Source organism: Octodon degus, unplaced genomic scaffold (genome assembly GCF_000260255.1).
Source record: "Octodon degus isolate 3935 unplaced genomic scaffold, OctDeg1.0 scaffold00107, whole genome shotgun sequence".
Taxonomy (NCBI): Eukaryota; Metazoa; Chordata; class Mammalia; order Rodentia; family Octodontidae; genus Octodon; species Octodon degus.
The window spans coordinates 4012938-4025926 of record NW_004524683.1 but is presented as its reverse complement, the minus strand read 5'-3'; the positions used below and the strand labels follow the sequence as shown (position 1 = coordinate 4025926).

The 12989-nt window shown below is 36.4% G+C and overlaps 1 protein-coding gene and 1 pseudogene across 1 annotated transcript in view; one reads left to right on the top strand and one right to left on the bottom strand.

Moving 5' to 3' along the window:
• The window catches only part of Agbl4 (ATP/GTP binding protein like 4), a 1571060-nt gene that overhangs the window by 1438376 nt on the left and 119695 nt on the right, over positions 1 to 12989 (bottom strand). The window lies entirely within an intron of this gene.
• Positions 7916 to 8283, top strand: LOC111818902 (annotated as a pseudogene).

The window sequence follows — 12989 nt, the reverse complement described above, 5'->3', positions numbered from 1 at the left end:
GTCTGGCTTGGGTCTGGCTGCTGTGCTCAACTCCTTCCCGCTGCTGCCCTTGAGGGTGAACCTGTTGTGCCCCTGTGGCAAGATGTTCTGCTCCTGGACTAGCTGGCTGGATCTATCCTCTACACTCTCTGCAAGGCTTGCAGCTGTAGAGTTACACACCAGGCGTGTATGCCAGGCCTGAGCTGTGCCTGGAGTGGAGAAAATGAAGTAGGAGGAAGAGGAAGCTCTCCCACACTCTCACAGGACTTTGTCTGGGGGTTCCTGGAACGCGGCAGAAATTCCTACTCGGCAGGTGGGGTGCGGGAGGTCTGAGGAGTGGTGGGGGGCATCCCAAGGGGTAGGAGATGGTCCAGCCCACGTTGTGCCTGGGCTGGGACTGGTCCCACAGGCGCAGGGTAGCAGGAAGCTCTCCCACACACTCACCGGGCCTGGGCTAGGACTGGGTCTGTATTTATTCACTTTTATAATTTCATCCTCTGAGAAGTGTGTGTTCATCTTGGAAGCCCATTTCTGGATTAGGTCTTTAAATTTAGGGTCCCTAGTGTTTTTTAGTTCTTTATAAATTCTAGAGAGCAGACCTTTGTCCGAGTACTTATTTGTCATGATTTTTTCCCAAATTTTTGGGTTGTCTTTTCACTTTGTTTGTAATTTCTTTTGACGTGAAAAAACTTCTCAATAAGAACAGTTCCCAGTTGTTAATTCTTTCAAGTGTTTCTCGTGCGATTTGGTTTTTGTTCATGAACTCTGCCTACTCCTGTCTTCAAGAGTTCCTCCTACTTTCTCTTCCAGGAGATTTAGTGTTTCTGTTTTAATATTTAGATCTTTAATCCATTTGGACTTTAGCTTAGTGTGTGGTGATAAACCTGGGTCAAGTTTTAGTTTTCAGCATGTAGAGACTCAGTTTTTCCAGCACTATTTGTTAAAGAGGCTATCTTTCTTCCAGTGAGTATGTTTGGCCCCTTTGTCAAAGAAAGTTCATTTTTCTTGGAGCAATTTTGAATTGCATTGTTTTTGTAATTTCTTTCACATCCCATTAATTTTCATATAAAATATGCCAATGATTTTTGTGTTGATCTTGTATCCTGAGCTTGCATTTTTGAAAGAGATTGGATTGTGAAAGCATTAGAGTAATTAACTATCATGCCAATGAGTTCATAGCTGTCTATGTTTTTCAGAGTTGAGGCCTGGTGAGAAAACTTAGGTCACAGGGTCCAAGACCCTGAAGGCTGTATTTTTGTCTGTGCTTCCTCCTTTCTCTCCCTGCTTTCTAAGCACCATGACATACACATCTTTCATTAGCCAGACCCATTCACTATGCATTTTTTGCCTTGGAGCTAGTTGATCATTGATGGAACTTATAGAAACTGTTAACCAAAATAAATCTCTCCTCATTTAAGTTTCAGATGCCAGTTATTGTATCACAGTGATCTTTTGTAAAAGACTATACAAAAGTTAATACCAGCAGTGGAGTTACTGGCATGAATGTACCTTATAATGAAATATCAAAGCCTCTGGAACTGACTGGCAGGAAGAATTTGAAAAAGTTTAAACATACATGCTAAAGAAACTCTGGGTTGTCATACACACTACTTATTGTGAAATTCTTAGAGCTCAGAAGGTCAGAATTATGGCAGGAAAGCATAGAGCTAACCAATTTCAAGAGGGTTCTGTTGGAAACAAATACTTCACTTGCAATTAGATGAGATGTGTGATATGTTCTGCCTGAATGTGTCTATATTTTGTCTATGTATTGAGACATCACAGGAGAATGAAATTGAAGGCAGAGGACAATTGATATAGTGGAGAAAATTTCACGGCAGCCAAATGTTCAGTCTGTGACATGAGTACTGCGGTTGCTTTTAGCCAAATGTACAGTGAACATCAGAAAAAATAACAGACCTAAAATTTGTGAAGTTTGGCCAGAAAAAATACTGCAAAGTTTGGGGGAAATAAGGTGCTGTTACTGAAAAGACTGACATTTTTAAAAAAGCCAAGAACTTTGTATCAGAATAATAAAGACTTGGGGGCCGGGGAAATGGCTCAATGGAATAAGTGCTTCCCTGGCAAGCGCAATGGCCTGAGTTCAATCCCCAGTTCCACCAAAAAAAAAAAAAAAAAGAAAAGAATAATAAAGACTGCTAAAAGGTATTACTTTTTGAATGAAGCCTCAGTGATCCTGTTCGTTTAGAACCATCTAGTCAAGTATTTTCCAAAGCTCATCCATCCAAACATTCTGAAGCTACAACAGCCATGATGGAAGAGAGGGAGCAAGCTATTGCTAGCGCTTGTGTTAGACTTTTGTACTGCTTAACCCATCTGGTACTATTTTTTCAGGTATACAGAATGTAAGAATTATAAGGTAACAGAGTATTACAACCAAATTTCAGAAGGTTTGAGAGGCCAGGCAGTGTGTCTATGAAAGGGCAATACACACAGTTATAAACATTAAGTTGAATTTAGAATGAAGATATCAAGAAGTTGAGAGACCTGGAACACTAAACATCTATTGGAGGAAAATGCATATCTTGAGCTGCACTTGCCCAAGACAGAGGCTGGCAAAGCTGCAAAGCCAAGGCAATAGAGGCAGGGATGTCCAAGTTCTTTGGAATTCACAGTTCACTATAGTATCCCCTTGGTTTGGATATGCAGTTAATGTTATTTGCCCTGCTGGTTTTCAGTCTTGGTTCAACATAAATGTTGTCTATTCTTTTATCATCACCATCCTGCTCCCCATAATTGGAATTTTTGCTTTGTGGCACTGGATGTTTGTAGTAATAACTTTTTATTTTATTGGGGCTCACAGGTAAAAATTTTCCTTAAGTCTCACAGGAGATGGGATTTAGCCTTTTCTACAATGCTGAAATTATTATCACTTTGACAACTGTCAGAGATGGAATCAATCCACTTTGCATAAATAGATGAACATGAGATTTTTGAATGGGCAGAATGCTGTAGTTTAGATCCATGTCCTCTCAAAATCTCATTTTTATAGATGGAACACATGGAAAGTATTGAATCATGCAGACACTATGGTCACCAATGAATTAGTCCATTGATGAGTTTTACAATATCTAAGTCCAAAATAAACTTGGACTGAACTCACTAAAAGTGGAAACCTCAATTATTTAAAGTCACTGAAGCCATGTGTTATGCTTCAGAAATATCAAACTAGGCTACTAAATTCTGGAGTATAAAATACCCAACAACATGATTGGAAAACATGTAACATAAATATGACAGAAATAACAAAAAAATAGACAAGTCCACAATTATTCTGAAGAGTTCAGCACCTCTATTTCAGTATTTAATAGAACTAGTTAACAATTAACAAAATGATAAAGTGTAGGAGAAATTCTGGATATGATGGAATCTTAGAGTGAAAGGTCATAAAGGGAAAACTAGCAAGGTGTGATAGTGCACCTCTGTAATCTCAGCACTTGGGAGGATGAGACAGATGGATCACCAGTTTAGGCCAGTTTGCACTACAAAATGAGTTGACAGCCAGCCTAAACTACATAGTGACACACTGGTTCAAAAAAAGGGCTAGGGACTTTCTAAGGACAGGAAGAGAGGAATAGCTCCAGGAAACAAAAAAGATATGACAGCAAGTAGAAAAAATCATTGAAAGAAAATGAGAAATGCAAAGCAATGAAATGCATGACACAGCCCTCAACAGCAGTCTCAGTTTTGCAGAAATAAAGTGAGACCCAACTCTGCAAGGATAATATAGTTCCTCAGACATCAGACCACCACAATAATAAACAACAGCATGTCAATGTTAACTACAACAAAAATTCCTGTCACTGAAACACAATATGATTAATCATGAATTCAAATTTTTTGGCTTGGAAGCTTCCTAGGGAATTAGTAAATCACACTTCTGAGAGTGTCCTATCAGTCATATAGGTGTGATCATGCTGCTCCCTAGGGTCCCTGGCTCTTTCCTCTCTTCTCTGGTGCTCTTTTCCTGTACTCTGCTTGTTAAGTAAATTGAGCAGCTTTCCTTCTCCACACATTTCCACTATTGTATCTCTGATTTGGTGCCAGATAACTATGGAAAAAACATTTATCGATTTTTATGATTTTAGCTTATTCTGTTATTATTGAGTCTGCTTTCTTTCCTATTTTTAATGATAAGGTAGTAGTTGTTTTTATTAATTTTTACAGTATGTCAATATCTGATTTGTCATTGTGTGGTGATCATTATACTGTGATTTGCTTTCTCCTTTATGAAAAGTATTGAACATGAATTCCTCAAGAGAAGGCTTCTCACTAAGAAATCATTCCCGTAAGTGTAAGGGAAATATCAATCCCAAGAAAGGCACAAATCTCAATATAGAAACAGAAAATATATAAAACATTTCTGAAAACAGGAGGATCACTACAAGTCTGTAGACCCTGTACTAAATACATAAAAAAGAAAATATATGAAACAACAAGGCAACATGATGCCTCTGGATAAAAACATATAAAAATGGATAAAATATTTTCAAAGATTTCAAAACACTAAGTTTTTAAATCATTGAACACTTCAAAGCACGGTGTATACTTTTCTTGATGATTTGTTGCATTCTGATTGTCAGTATCTTATTGAGAATTTTTTTGCATGATGTTCATTAGGAAGACTGGGCTATAGTTTTGGTATAAGGATTATGGCTGTTTCCGCAAATGAGTTTGAGAGTATTACTTCCCTTTAAATTTCATTAATGAATTTCAAGAGACATGGCTTTTGGTCTTCTCTAAATTTCTTATACAATTCAGCAGTGAATCCATCAGATATTTCTTTTTGATAGGTTTTTACTTACACTTTCAATTTCACTGACTGATTTTGGGTTATTTAGAATTTTTATATTTTCCTGATTCAGCTTTTGGAATTCATATGTATCTTGGAATCTGTTCATTTCTTTAACATTTTCTGTTTTATTATAATACAAGTTCTTGAAATAGGTATTAATGATTGGACTTCTGCAGGATTTCTTATGGCTTACCCTTTCCTTTCCTAATTGCATAGACTTGAGTCTTTTTTTAGAAGGCTGCATAGGGGTTTGTCAAGTTTATTTAATCTTTCAAATAACCAACACTTTCATTGTTTATTATGTTTTCTCTTGGTCTCAACTGCATTAATTTCTGCTGTGATGTTTATAACTGCCTCCCTATTATAAGTTTTAAGCTTGACATTTTCTTCTTTTACTGTAAGACTAATGTTCAAGATTATGCTGTTTGAGCTCACTTTGTTTTTAAAAGATGAGAATTCACTGCTATAAATTTTCTTCACAGGACTGCTATCACTGCATCCCCTAAATACTGGTATGTTTTACTGGACTTATTGTGTAACTGTACAAATTCTCTAAATTCTTAATTTTATCTGTAACCCTATGTTTGGTTGTTCAGGAGAGTGTTATTTAATTTGGATTTGTTAATGAAGTTTTTGTGGTTTCTTTACCTATTGATTTCCAATCTCAATGCTCTATGGTCTGATAATGTGCACTGGATAATTTCAATTCCTTTGAATTCACTTAAGCATGTTCTCTGAGATGATATGTGTTCTATTCTGGAGAGCATCAGGTGTGTAGCTGAGATAAACGTACATTTTGATGATGTAGGGTGGAACACTACATGCATCTCCTAAGCCACACAGTATAACACATTTTGCCATAAAGGCCCATACACGAGTGTGTAAAACCAACATTTATTCTGCAGGGTATTTCTATTGCTGAATTATTAATTTTAATTTTATGAGTTTTATTAAATAATGAGTGCTTAATAGGAAAAAATAATTCAAGAAAAGAATTATTTTTTCAGATGTATTAGTATTTATAAAATAAAGCATCAAAATTTTCAAGATTGCCTGGATTTTGGTGTAAAATATCCAAAAACAAATATGAATTCTAAAAACAAATATAAATTTTATTTTAAAAAATACAAATGCCTATCTGAAGTATGATGAAAATAACAACAGCAACTCTATGAAAAACTAGCCTTTACTTAAATCATCACACCTAAGGCAGTCTTCACACATGATGACAGCACATTCCATACATATGTATCATTTACACTGTTAGTATACATATTTTGCTTTCCTGGCCTTGTTATAGAACATCCTTGACATTCTTCTGCTCTCCTTATTTTCTCACAAGGTGATTATTATATTATTGAATGTATATCTAACAGGAACTTAAAATATCAATAAAATAAAGTATCAAATTCTTAACATGTATCACACATTTAAAATGAACATCAACATTTTCAAAGCAACTCTATATTTGCTTACAAAACCTAATAGACAACATCAGAAATAAAAACCTATGTGAGCCACAATGTAAGCACAAACAAAAGTCTACAACAGAAATAAACTTTACTTCAACTGTCACATCCAAGGCAATCTTCACACATGACAACTGGATATTCTATGCACATGACTCCCTTTCACTGACAGCATATGTGCTTAGCCTTCTTTTCCTATATGACAAGTCATTCCTGTTACTTTTTTTCTCCTAATGTTTTGTCAGGAGCTTTCCAGTATGCTGTATAACATACATTTAGCAGAGAAATAAGGCACCAGTAAAATACAGTACAAAATGTGCAAAGAGAACATAGAATACACATCAACATTTTCATATCAGCTGTATACTTGTTTATAAAATCTGACATAAAACCTGTGTGAACTATAACATAAACACAACAAAAATCCACCACAGAAATAATCTTTGTTTTAACTGACACACCCAATTAAGTCTTCACACATGACAATTGCATGTTCCATGCACACATCACATGTGATTAGCTCTCCTATGTGGCATGCCATTCTTGTCACCTCTATTTTCTTCCTATTTTGTCAAGAGCTTCCTACTATGTTGTATAATCTGAACTTAGAAAAATAAGATCAATAAAATAAAATATAGAGTATGCAATGAGTACTTAGAATAGGCATCAATATTTTCACACCAGCCATTTACTTGCTTATAAGGAAGTAAGAGGCAACATAAGAAATAAAAACCTACATGAACTACACTAAAATACCCATAGAACTCTGCAACAAAAATAATCTTTGCTTCAACTGTCACACACAAAAGAATCTATACACATGAATACTGTATGTTCCATATACAACTATTGTTTACACTATGTGTATGTTTTATTTTCCTGTCCTTAATTATAGGACGGTTGACATCTTCTTGCTTTTCTTGCTGCTATAGTAGGTCTTTGGGATGTTGCACTTGCCTATTTACCTGTCAGCTAACCAGTGTGTTCCACAAGATTCTACACAGTTTCCTGGGCAGAAATATTTTGTTTTCTCTGCTGTAAACCATCTTTTATGAGTTCCAGTCCCAATCCTCTAAGAAAATTTCTCTGTGGCATTTTATACTTATTATTTTCTTTGCAAACTATCAAACTATTTATGCTACACACATTCAGGATAAAAAAACAAAACTACTGGCCAATGCTTTTTGTTTTCAATGACATCATAGTTGCTGCATAACTCATAAAAAATAATCTACTCCATCTTTGGTTTTGTTGTATACAGTTTCCATCTCAGACTTCTATTTTTTAAAGTTTCTCTATAAATATTTCCATGATTGTGTAATGTTGACATTAGTAGTACCAGTTTATTTTTCTTCACCATATCTGAGGCCAATGTAAATCTTTCTGAAATCCAAAGATTTTACTGTACAATTGTTTTGAAATTGTAACATTTCATTTGAAATTCTTGATTTGTTCCTGTGTATACTTCCTGCACTAATAAACCTCTGCTCTGTTAGAAAATATAGTATAAATTGGAAACTGGGGTGCACTAGGCTCTACCACCAGAACTGGTTGTTGCTCATAGCCTCTGGGTTTAAGAGCCCCTACCTATTCCCAGAGGACATGGATCTGGGGCATCCTGGAACTGCCAGAGAGAAGAGGAGCAGGAGTCATGGAATCCAAACAGGAACTAGTGATGAAAAGACTCAACATTGAAAACACCCAGCAGGAAAACAAAGAAAAAGATGAAAAATAGAAGGCCTTGGCCCTGCCTTGAGAAGCTGATGGACACTGTGTACCTAATGGAAATCCAAGAAAATTCGAAGTTAGGTAGCCCATCCTGGGCAAAAGAGGGAACATGATGCATAGACTTGGAGAGCCACAGGCATGGATGAGAGAAGAGCACACAAAAGTTTTGGGGAAGAGGTGAAGCAACTCATGGAAAAGCTGGGGGAAAGGCAGTTGAACCACAGCTTTGAGGCAGGTAGTAATTATCCTTCTTGCCATGAGCATCACAGTGACTTTTGCCATATGCCCTGAATTGGGGTGTTTTCCCTTACATTAAACACCTTCAGGAACACCTGCTTCCTAAACTTATATGTGTGACATACTATTATAAGTCTTTTTATGTCACTGGTTTGCATGTGTCTCCTATTACAGCTTCTAATAGAATGTATTTTTGACCCAAACTGTATTACTTTTGTTAGCAGAATATACTCTATTGCATCGAAACATGCTCATTATATATTGTGAAGTTAATAAAGAAGTTTTTAAAAGCTAAATAAATAAATAGGAAACTGGTAAACCAGCTGTCAAATGTCACATTCCAATTAGTGAGATTAGAGAAACACATCTGTTCACATCATTCAGCTTAATACTATACAGATAAGTACCCAATGGCTGAGTTCCAGGATACATTTTTGAAACTGAAAACACAATTTCCTTGCATCCACAATGACATAAATTATTAATATTTTTACCTTAAACCACAGAAGCAAATTCTATAGTTAAATAACAGAACAAATCATAAATTTGGGTATTGTATACGAAGTGTTTCACCTTGATATAATTACTTTACCTGCTGGTGAGAAATTTAAGGATAATGGATAAAACAGAAATTAAAGAAATAAAGTAGAAGCCAGGCTTTAGGATAAAGGATGGTCACTCAAACTTTAAAAAAAAGAAACTACAGTAGAGGGTAGAAGAAAAAGAATGAAGGAGTAAATAAGGGATTATTAAAATTGACCATAACAATAGGACTATTCACTCATATGAAAATATGATTAATTATAAAAGGATAAATTCAGGAAAGGAGAAAAGAATTGGAACAGAGAAGAACAAAAATATATGTAAAATACCAAAGAAAGAAAAAGGAAATGAGAACAAACCAGAAAGAAGAAAGAAAAATAAAATTAAATTAAATGAAATACAAAACAAAATTCCTCTGGAATCCAAGAGAATCCAAAACCATTGGATAACACTGCCAAACCTATAGTAGAGTTCATGCTGGATTTGGGGCTAATCTTGGCCTCCACATGTAGAAGGTCTGGGGCCAAATAGTCTTCAGCCAGCATCTCCTGTATTCCCTTAGTGGCCTCCCAGTTCTTACCCTGTTTCTCTTAGTGCTATCTTTCTCCCAGTTTGCTGTGCTGTTTTTGGACAAAGACAGAGGGCTGTTCCAGTCCTGTGCACCACTGGCTCCTCCTTCTCCTTCCTTAGCCTTCTGTGTTCTCCTTCCACTGGAAAGTCTCTATAATCTCAGGTCATTTGTTGCATCTGGTTTTCTGCTCCTACTGTTGCAGTCAAAGGTCAATCAGTCCCAATTTTCACTCTTCTCCTAAAATAGGGTGCTAACTTACTATTCATTGCTTTACAAGTTCCTGCTGCCACAGTCACTCTCCTGTGCAATAGTCTGTAATTGTCATGGGAAAGATTGGGGGGATGCTGTGAAATGCCTTTATGTTCCTATCCCTGGCAGTGTGGGGACTGCCTGAAGCTGCACAATCTTAAGGTACAGGGATGTTTAATTCCTCACACCTGTCTAACCACAGGTCACAGGGAATGGGTTAGCCATTTTATTTTTTATGTACCCCTGTAGTCTTTAATTTTGTTCCTGGCATTTCCAGTTAGTACTCTGTGTCTTGGGTGAATTTCTCGAGTAGCTCTGAAGGAGGCTTCTCTTCTTTCTTTCTCTTGAATTTACTGAGGATGAGAAATTGCTGTCTATTTGGCCTACCCCCTGGTTCTTTGGCAGTGTTCTTTATAACCCTTAGGCAATCTTAGTCTTGGCATACAAGGAAGAACTGATTTGAATAATTATATCACCTTACCTAAAGAATAACCAGCAATAATAACAACATCAAAGCCTAAAAAATGACAAACTGTGCTATCAATTTTCCAACTTGAACTTCATGTACAAGATTTGTAGTTATACCAAGATTTAAAACAATTCAGAAAATTTCATACAGTAAATAACCCCACAACACAATGATTTTACCCCTAGGAAGAAAATTTAAAAGTGAATGGGGAAAAATATAGAAATACAAAAAGAACAGGAAATTAGAAGCACAAAGGAAGATTAACAAACTTTTTAAGACCTGGTTAAGAAGATAGGAGGGGAAAAAAAGAAGAAACAAGAGACAAGAATAAAACAAAAGTAGAAATGATCATCACACTCATAAAAATAAAAATCAAGAAAAAGAGAAAAAAATCTAAGAAAAGGAGAAAAAAAATGTCCACTTCAGGCCGTATCTCTGCTGCCACTGTGTAGTGCTTGATACATTGTGTCAACATGGCTGGATCTGCATGGCAGTTCCATCCCTTGAGACTTGGAGGCCCCATCGCGGGGTGGAGAGAGCCTACCCTAGAATGATTCAACATAAAAAGCGTATATAAAGGGGTTGAGGAAGGATTTGGGGTTCTACTTCCTCAGAACTTCAGTCTTCTTAACCAGCTTAGACATCATCTCCTGGCTTCTAACATCAACTCTTTGGCCCCTCCCTTGAATCTTTCAGCCTTCCATCACACACTCATCAGCCGTCCATCCCTTCTGTCAGAGACCCATTGGTCAATTGATATAGACTTACACAAAACACTGCAGTGAGCTCCAGACCTTGGCAATGAATCCTTCAGTTTCCGGTGTGCAAACATTCCCTGCACACTTTCTCATCCGACTCTGCAACTGACTGCTGTAAGCCAATCTTGTAATTTCTTATACATTTATACATCTTGTGTTATATCTGTTCCTTGTATTATATCTTTTCTTTCTAGTAAAACCCAGACTGATATATACTGTTAGACAGAGGGGACAAACAGAGCCTGGATCCATGTTGATTGATAACAGCAAGCCAGTAGAATTATGGTGATGGTGGAGAATTCCAATAAAGCTGGGTCTTTAGTTCCCATGAAGTTTGGGCTACTTTTGGTGTCTGACTGTGAGATTGAGACTCAAGTTGTTCAATTTATAAAACTCCAGGTGTGTCCTACCAGCTTGAACTCAGCTCTCTTCCAGCTTGAACTTCACCCGTTGACCTCCTACCAACTTGATCTTTGATTTGTCTCACCCTGACACTTGGAGCCACCAGATGGAGACAATCCACAGCTGCTTTAATCTCTGGATTCAGTTGGTCCCTTTCCATCACGGTAACTAGCCAATTACTCTCCCCTGGGGAATGTCTGAACCACTGTAACTCACCAGATACTGCAGTCTGCAGCATCTACTGCTCCATTCTACTGGTACATTTCTCCACTGAGGCCTCTGGGGTTACCAGTCACTGTGTTTGTGTATGTAAACTGCCCCTCCCACACTATGAGCCAGGGCTCAGGGGAAAAAGCATGGCTTGTCACCTTCCTTTTCTACACTGTAGGGCTTCTTCATTTCACTCCATGGTCACCAATTCTCACTTTATATCTATGCTATATCCTCAGGACCCACTCACCTCCTCCTTCACCTCTTCACATTGCTATATTCCAGTAAGTCCAGCACTGTATTTTTAAATTTTAATAGCCTTTTACTCCTAATGATATGTTTGCTCATCAGAAGAGAATAACATTTTATCTTTTTCTCACTACTTTCCCCATCCATGTCCCCAGTATCACACAACACATTGTAGTATCAGTCATCTATAAATATTCATGGAATTTCAAAAATTAAAAGGACTTTTAGGAGCTAAATCTGATGTGAAAATTGACTAGTATATTTTGTTTATCTGCTAATACCATAGGGGATATGTGTTATATTTTAAATTTGTTGCAGAACAAAGGGCAATTTACATTTAGTTTATTGTGAGAGATATAAGACCAAATAGTCAGGGAAAGATACTATAAAACATTAATGTCTTGATGCAAAGTTAAAACGTGAAAAAAAAAACTATAGCTTCCACTATTAATTCAATATAATGGCAGAAAATTTATTTATTAATTTTAATTTTTCATTTTATTTTATTGGTACATTTTAGATATACACAGTGATAACATTAATCACAGAGAATTTGTACCTATATGTGGTATATCTTGTTTCTTTTTTACCCATTTTTCCCTCTTCAGCCCCTCTTCCCTTCTTTATTTATAAAAACTTTTTTCCTTCTATTCTTTTTTCTTGACCGTAATTTCCTTTCCCCCACCTTGCTCTACTTTCATTTGCACATTTTCTTCCCATTTCCAATATCTATTATACATTTTTAAATGCTAGGTCATTTAAATACCCCAGCATAAAGTTATTATCTTTTTTTGTTTTGTTTTGGGTTTTGTTGTTGTATTTGGGTGGGTTTTTTTATATTTAGTTTGGAGTCTACAGGGTCTCACTACACAGATTGGACTCCTAATGATCCTCCTGTTCCCAGCCTCCCAAGCGATGGGATTAGAGATGCTCTCACCACACCCAGTCTCGGTTGTCATCTCAGCATGCCCCGCAGACAGGGCCAGCATGGTATGCCTGGGATCAAACCCAGGCCCCTGTGTCTACCTAAGCAGATGTGAAGTTACTATTCTAAGATAAATCATATCTAAGTTACATTTTACATGTATATAAAGATAATTTAAAATAATTGTGTTTAAAATAGTACACAATAGGGGCTTGGGATATAGCTCAGTGATATAAGTACCTGCCTGGCAAGCGCAAGGTTGCAAGTTCGTTCCTCAGCAACACACAAAAAAAAAAAAAAAAAAAAAAAAAAAAAAAAAAAAAAGAAAAAATTACAAGAATATAAAAAAAATTTAAAATAATTGTGTTTAAAATAGTACACAAT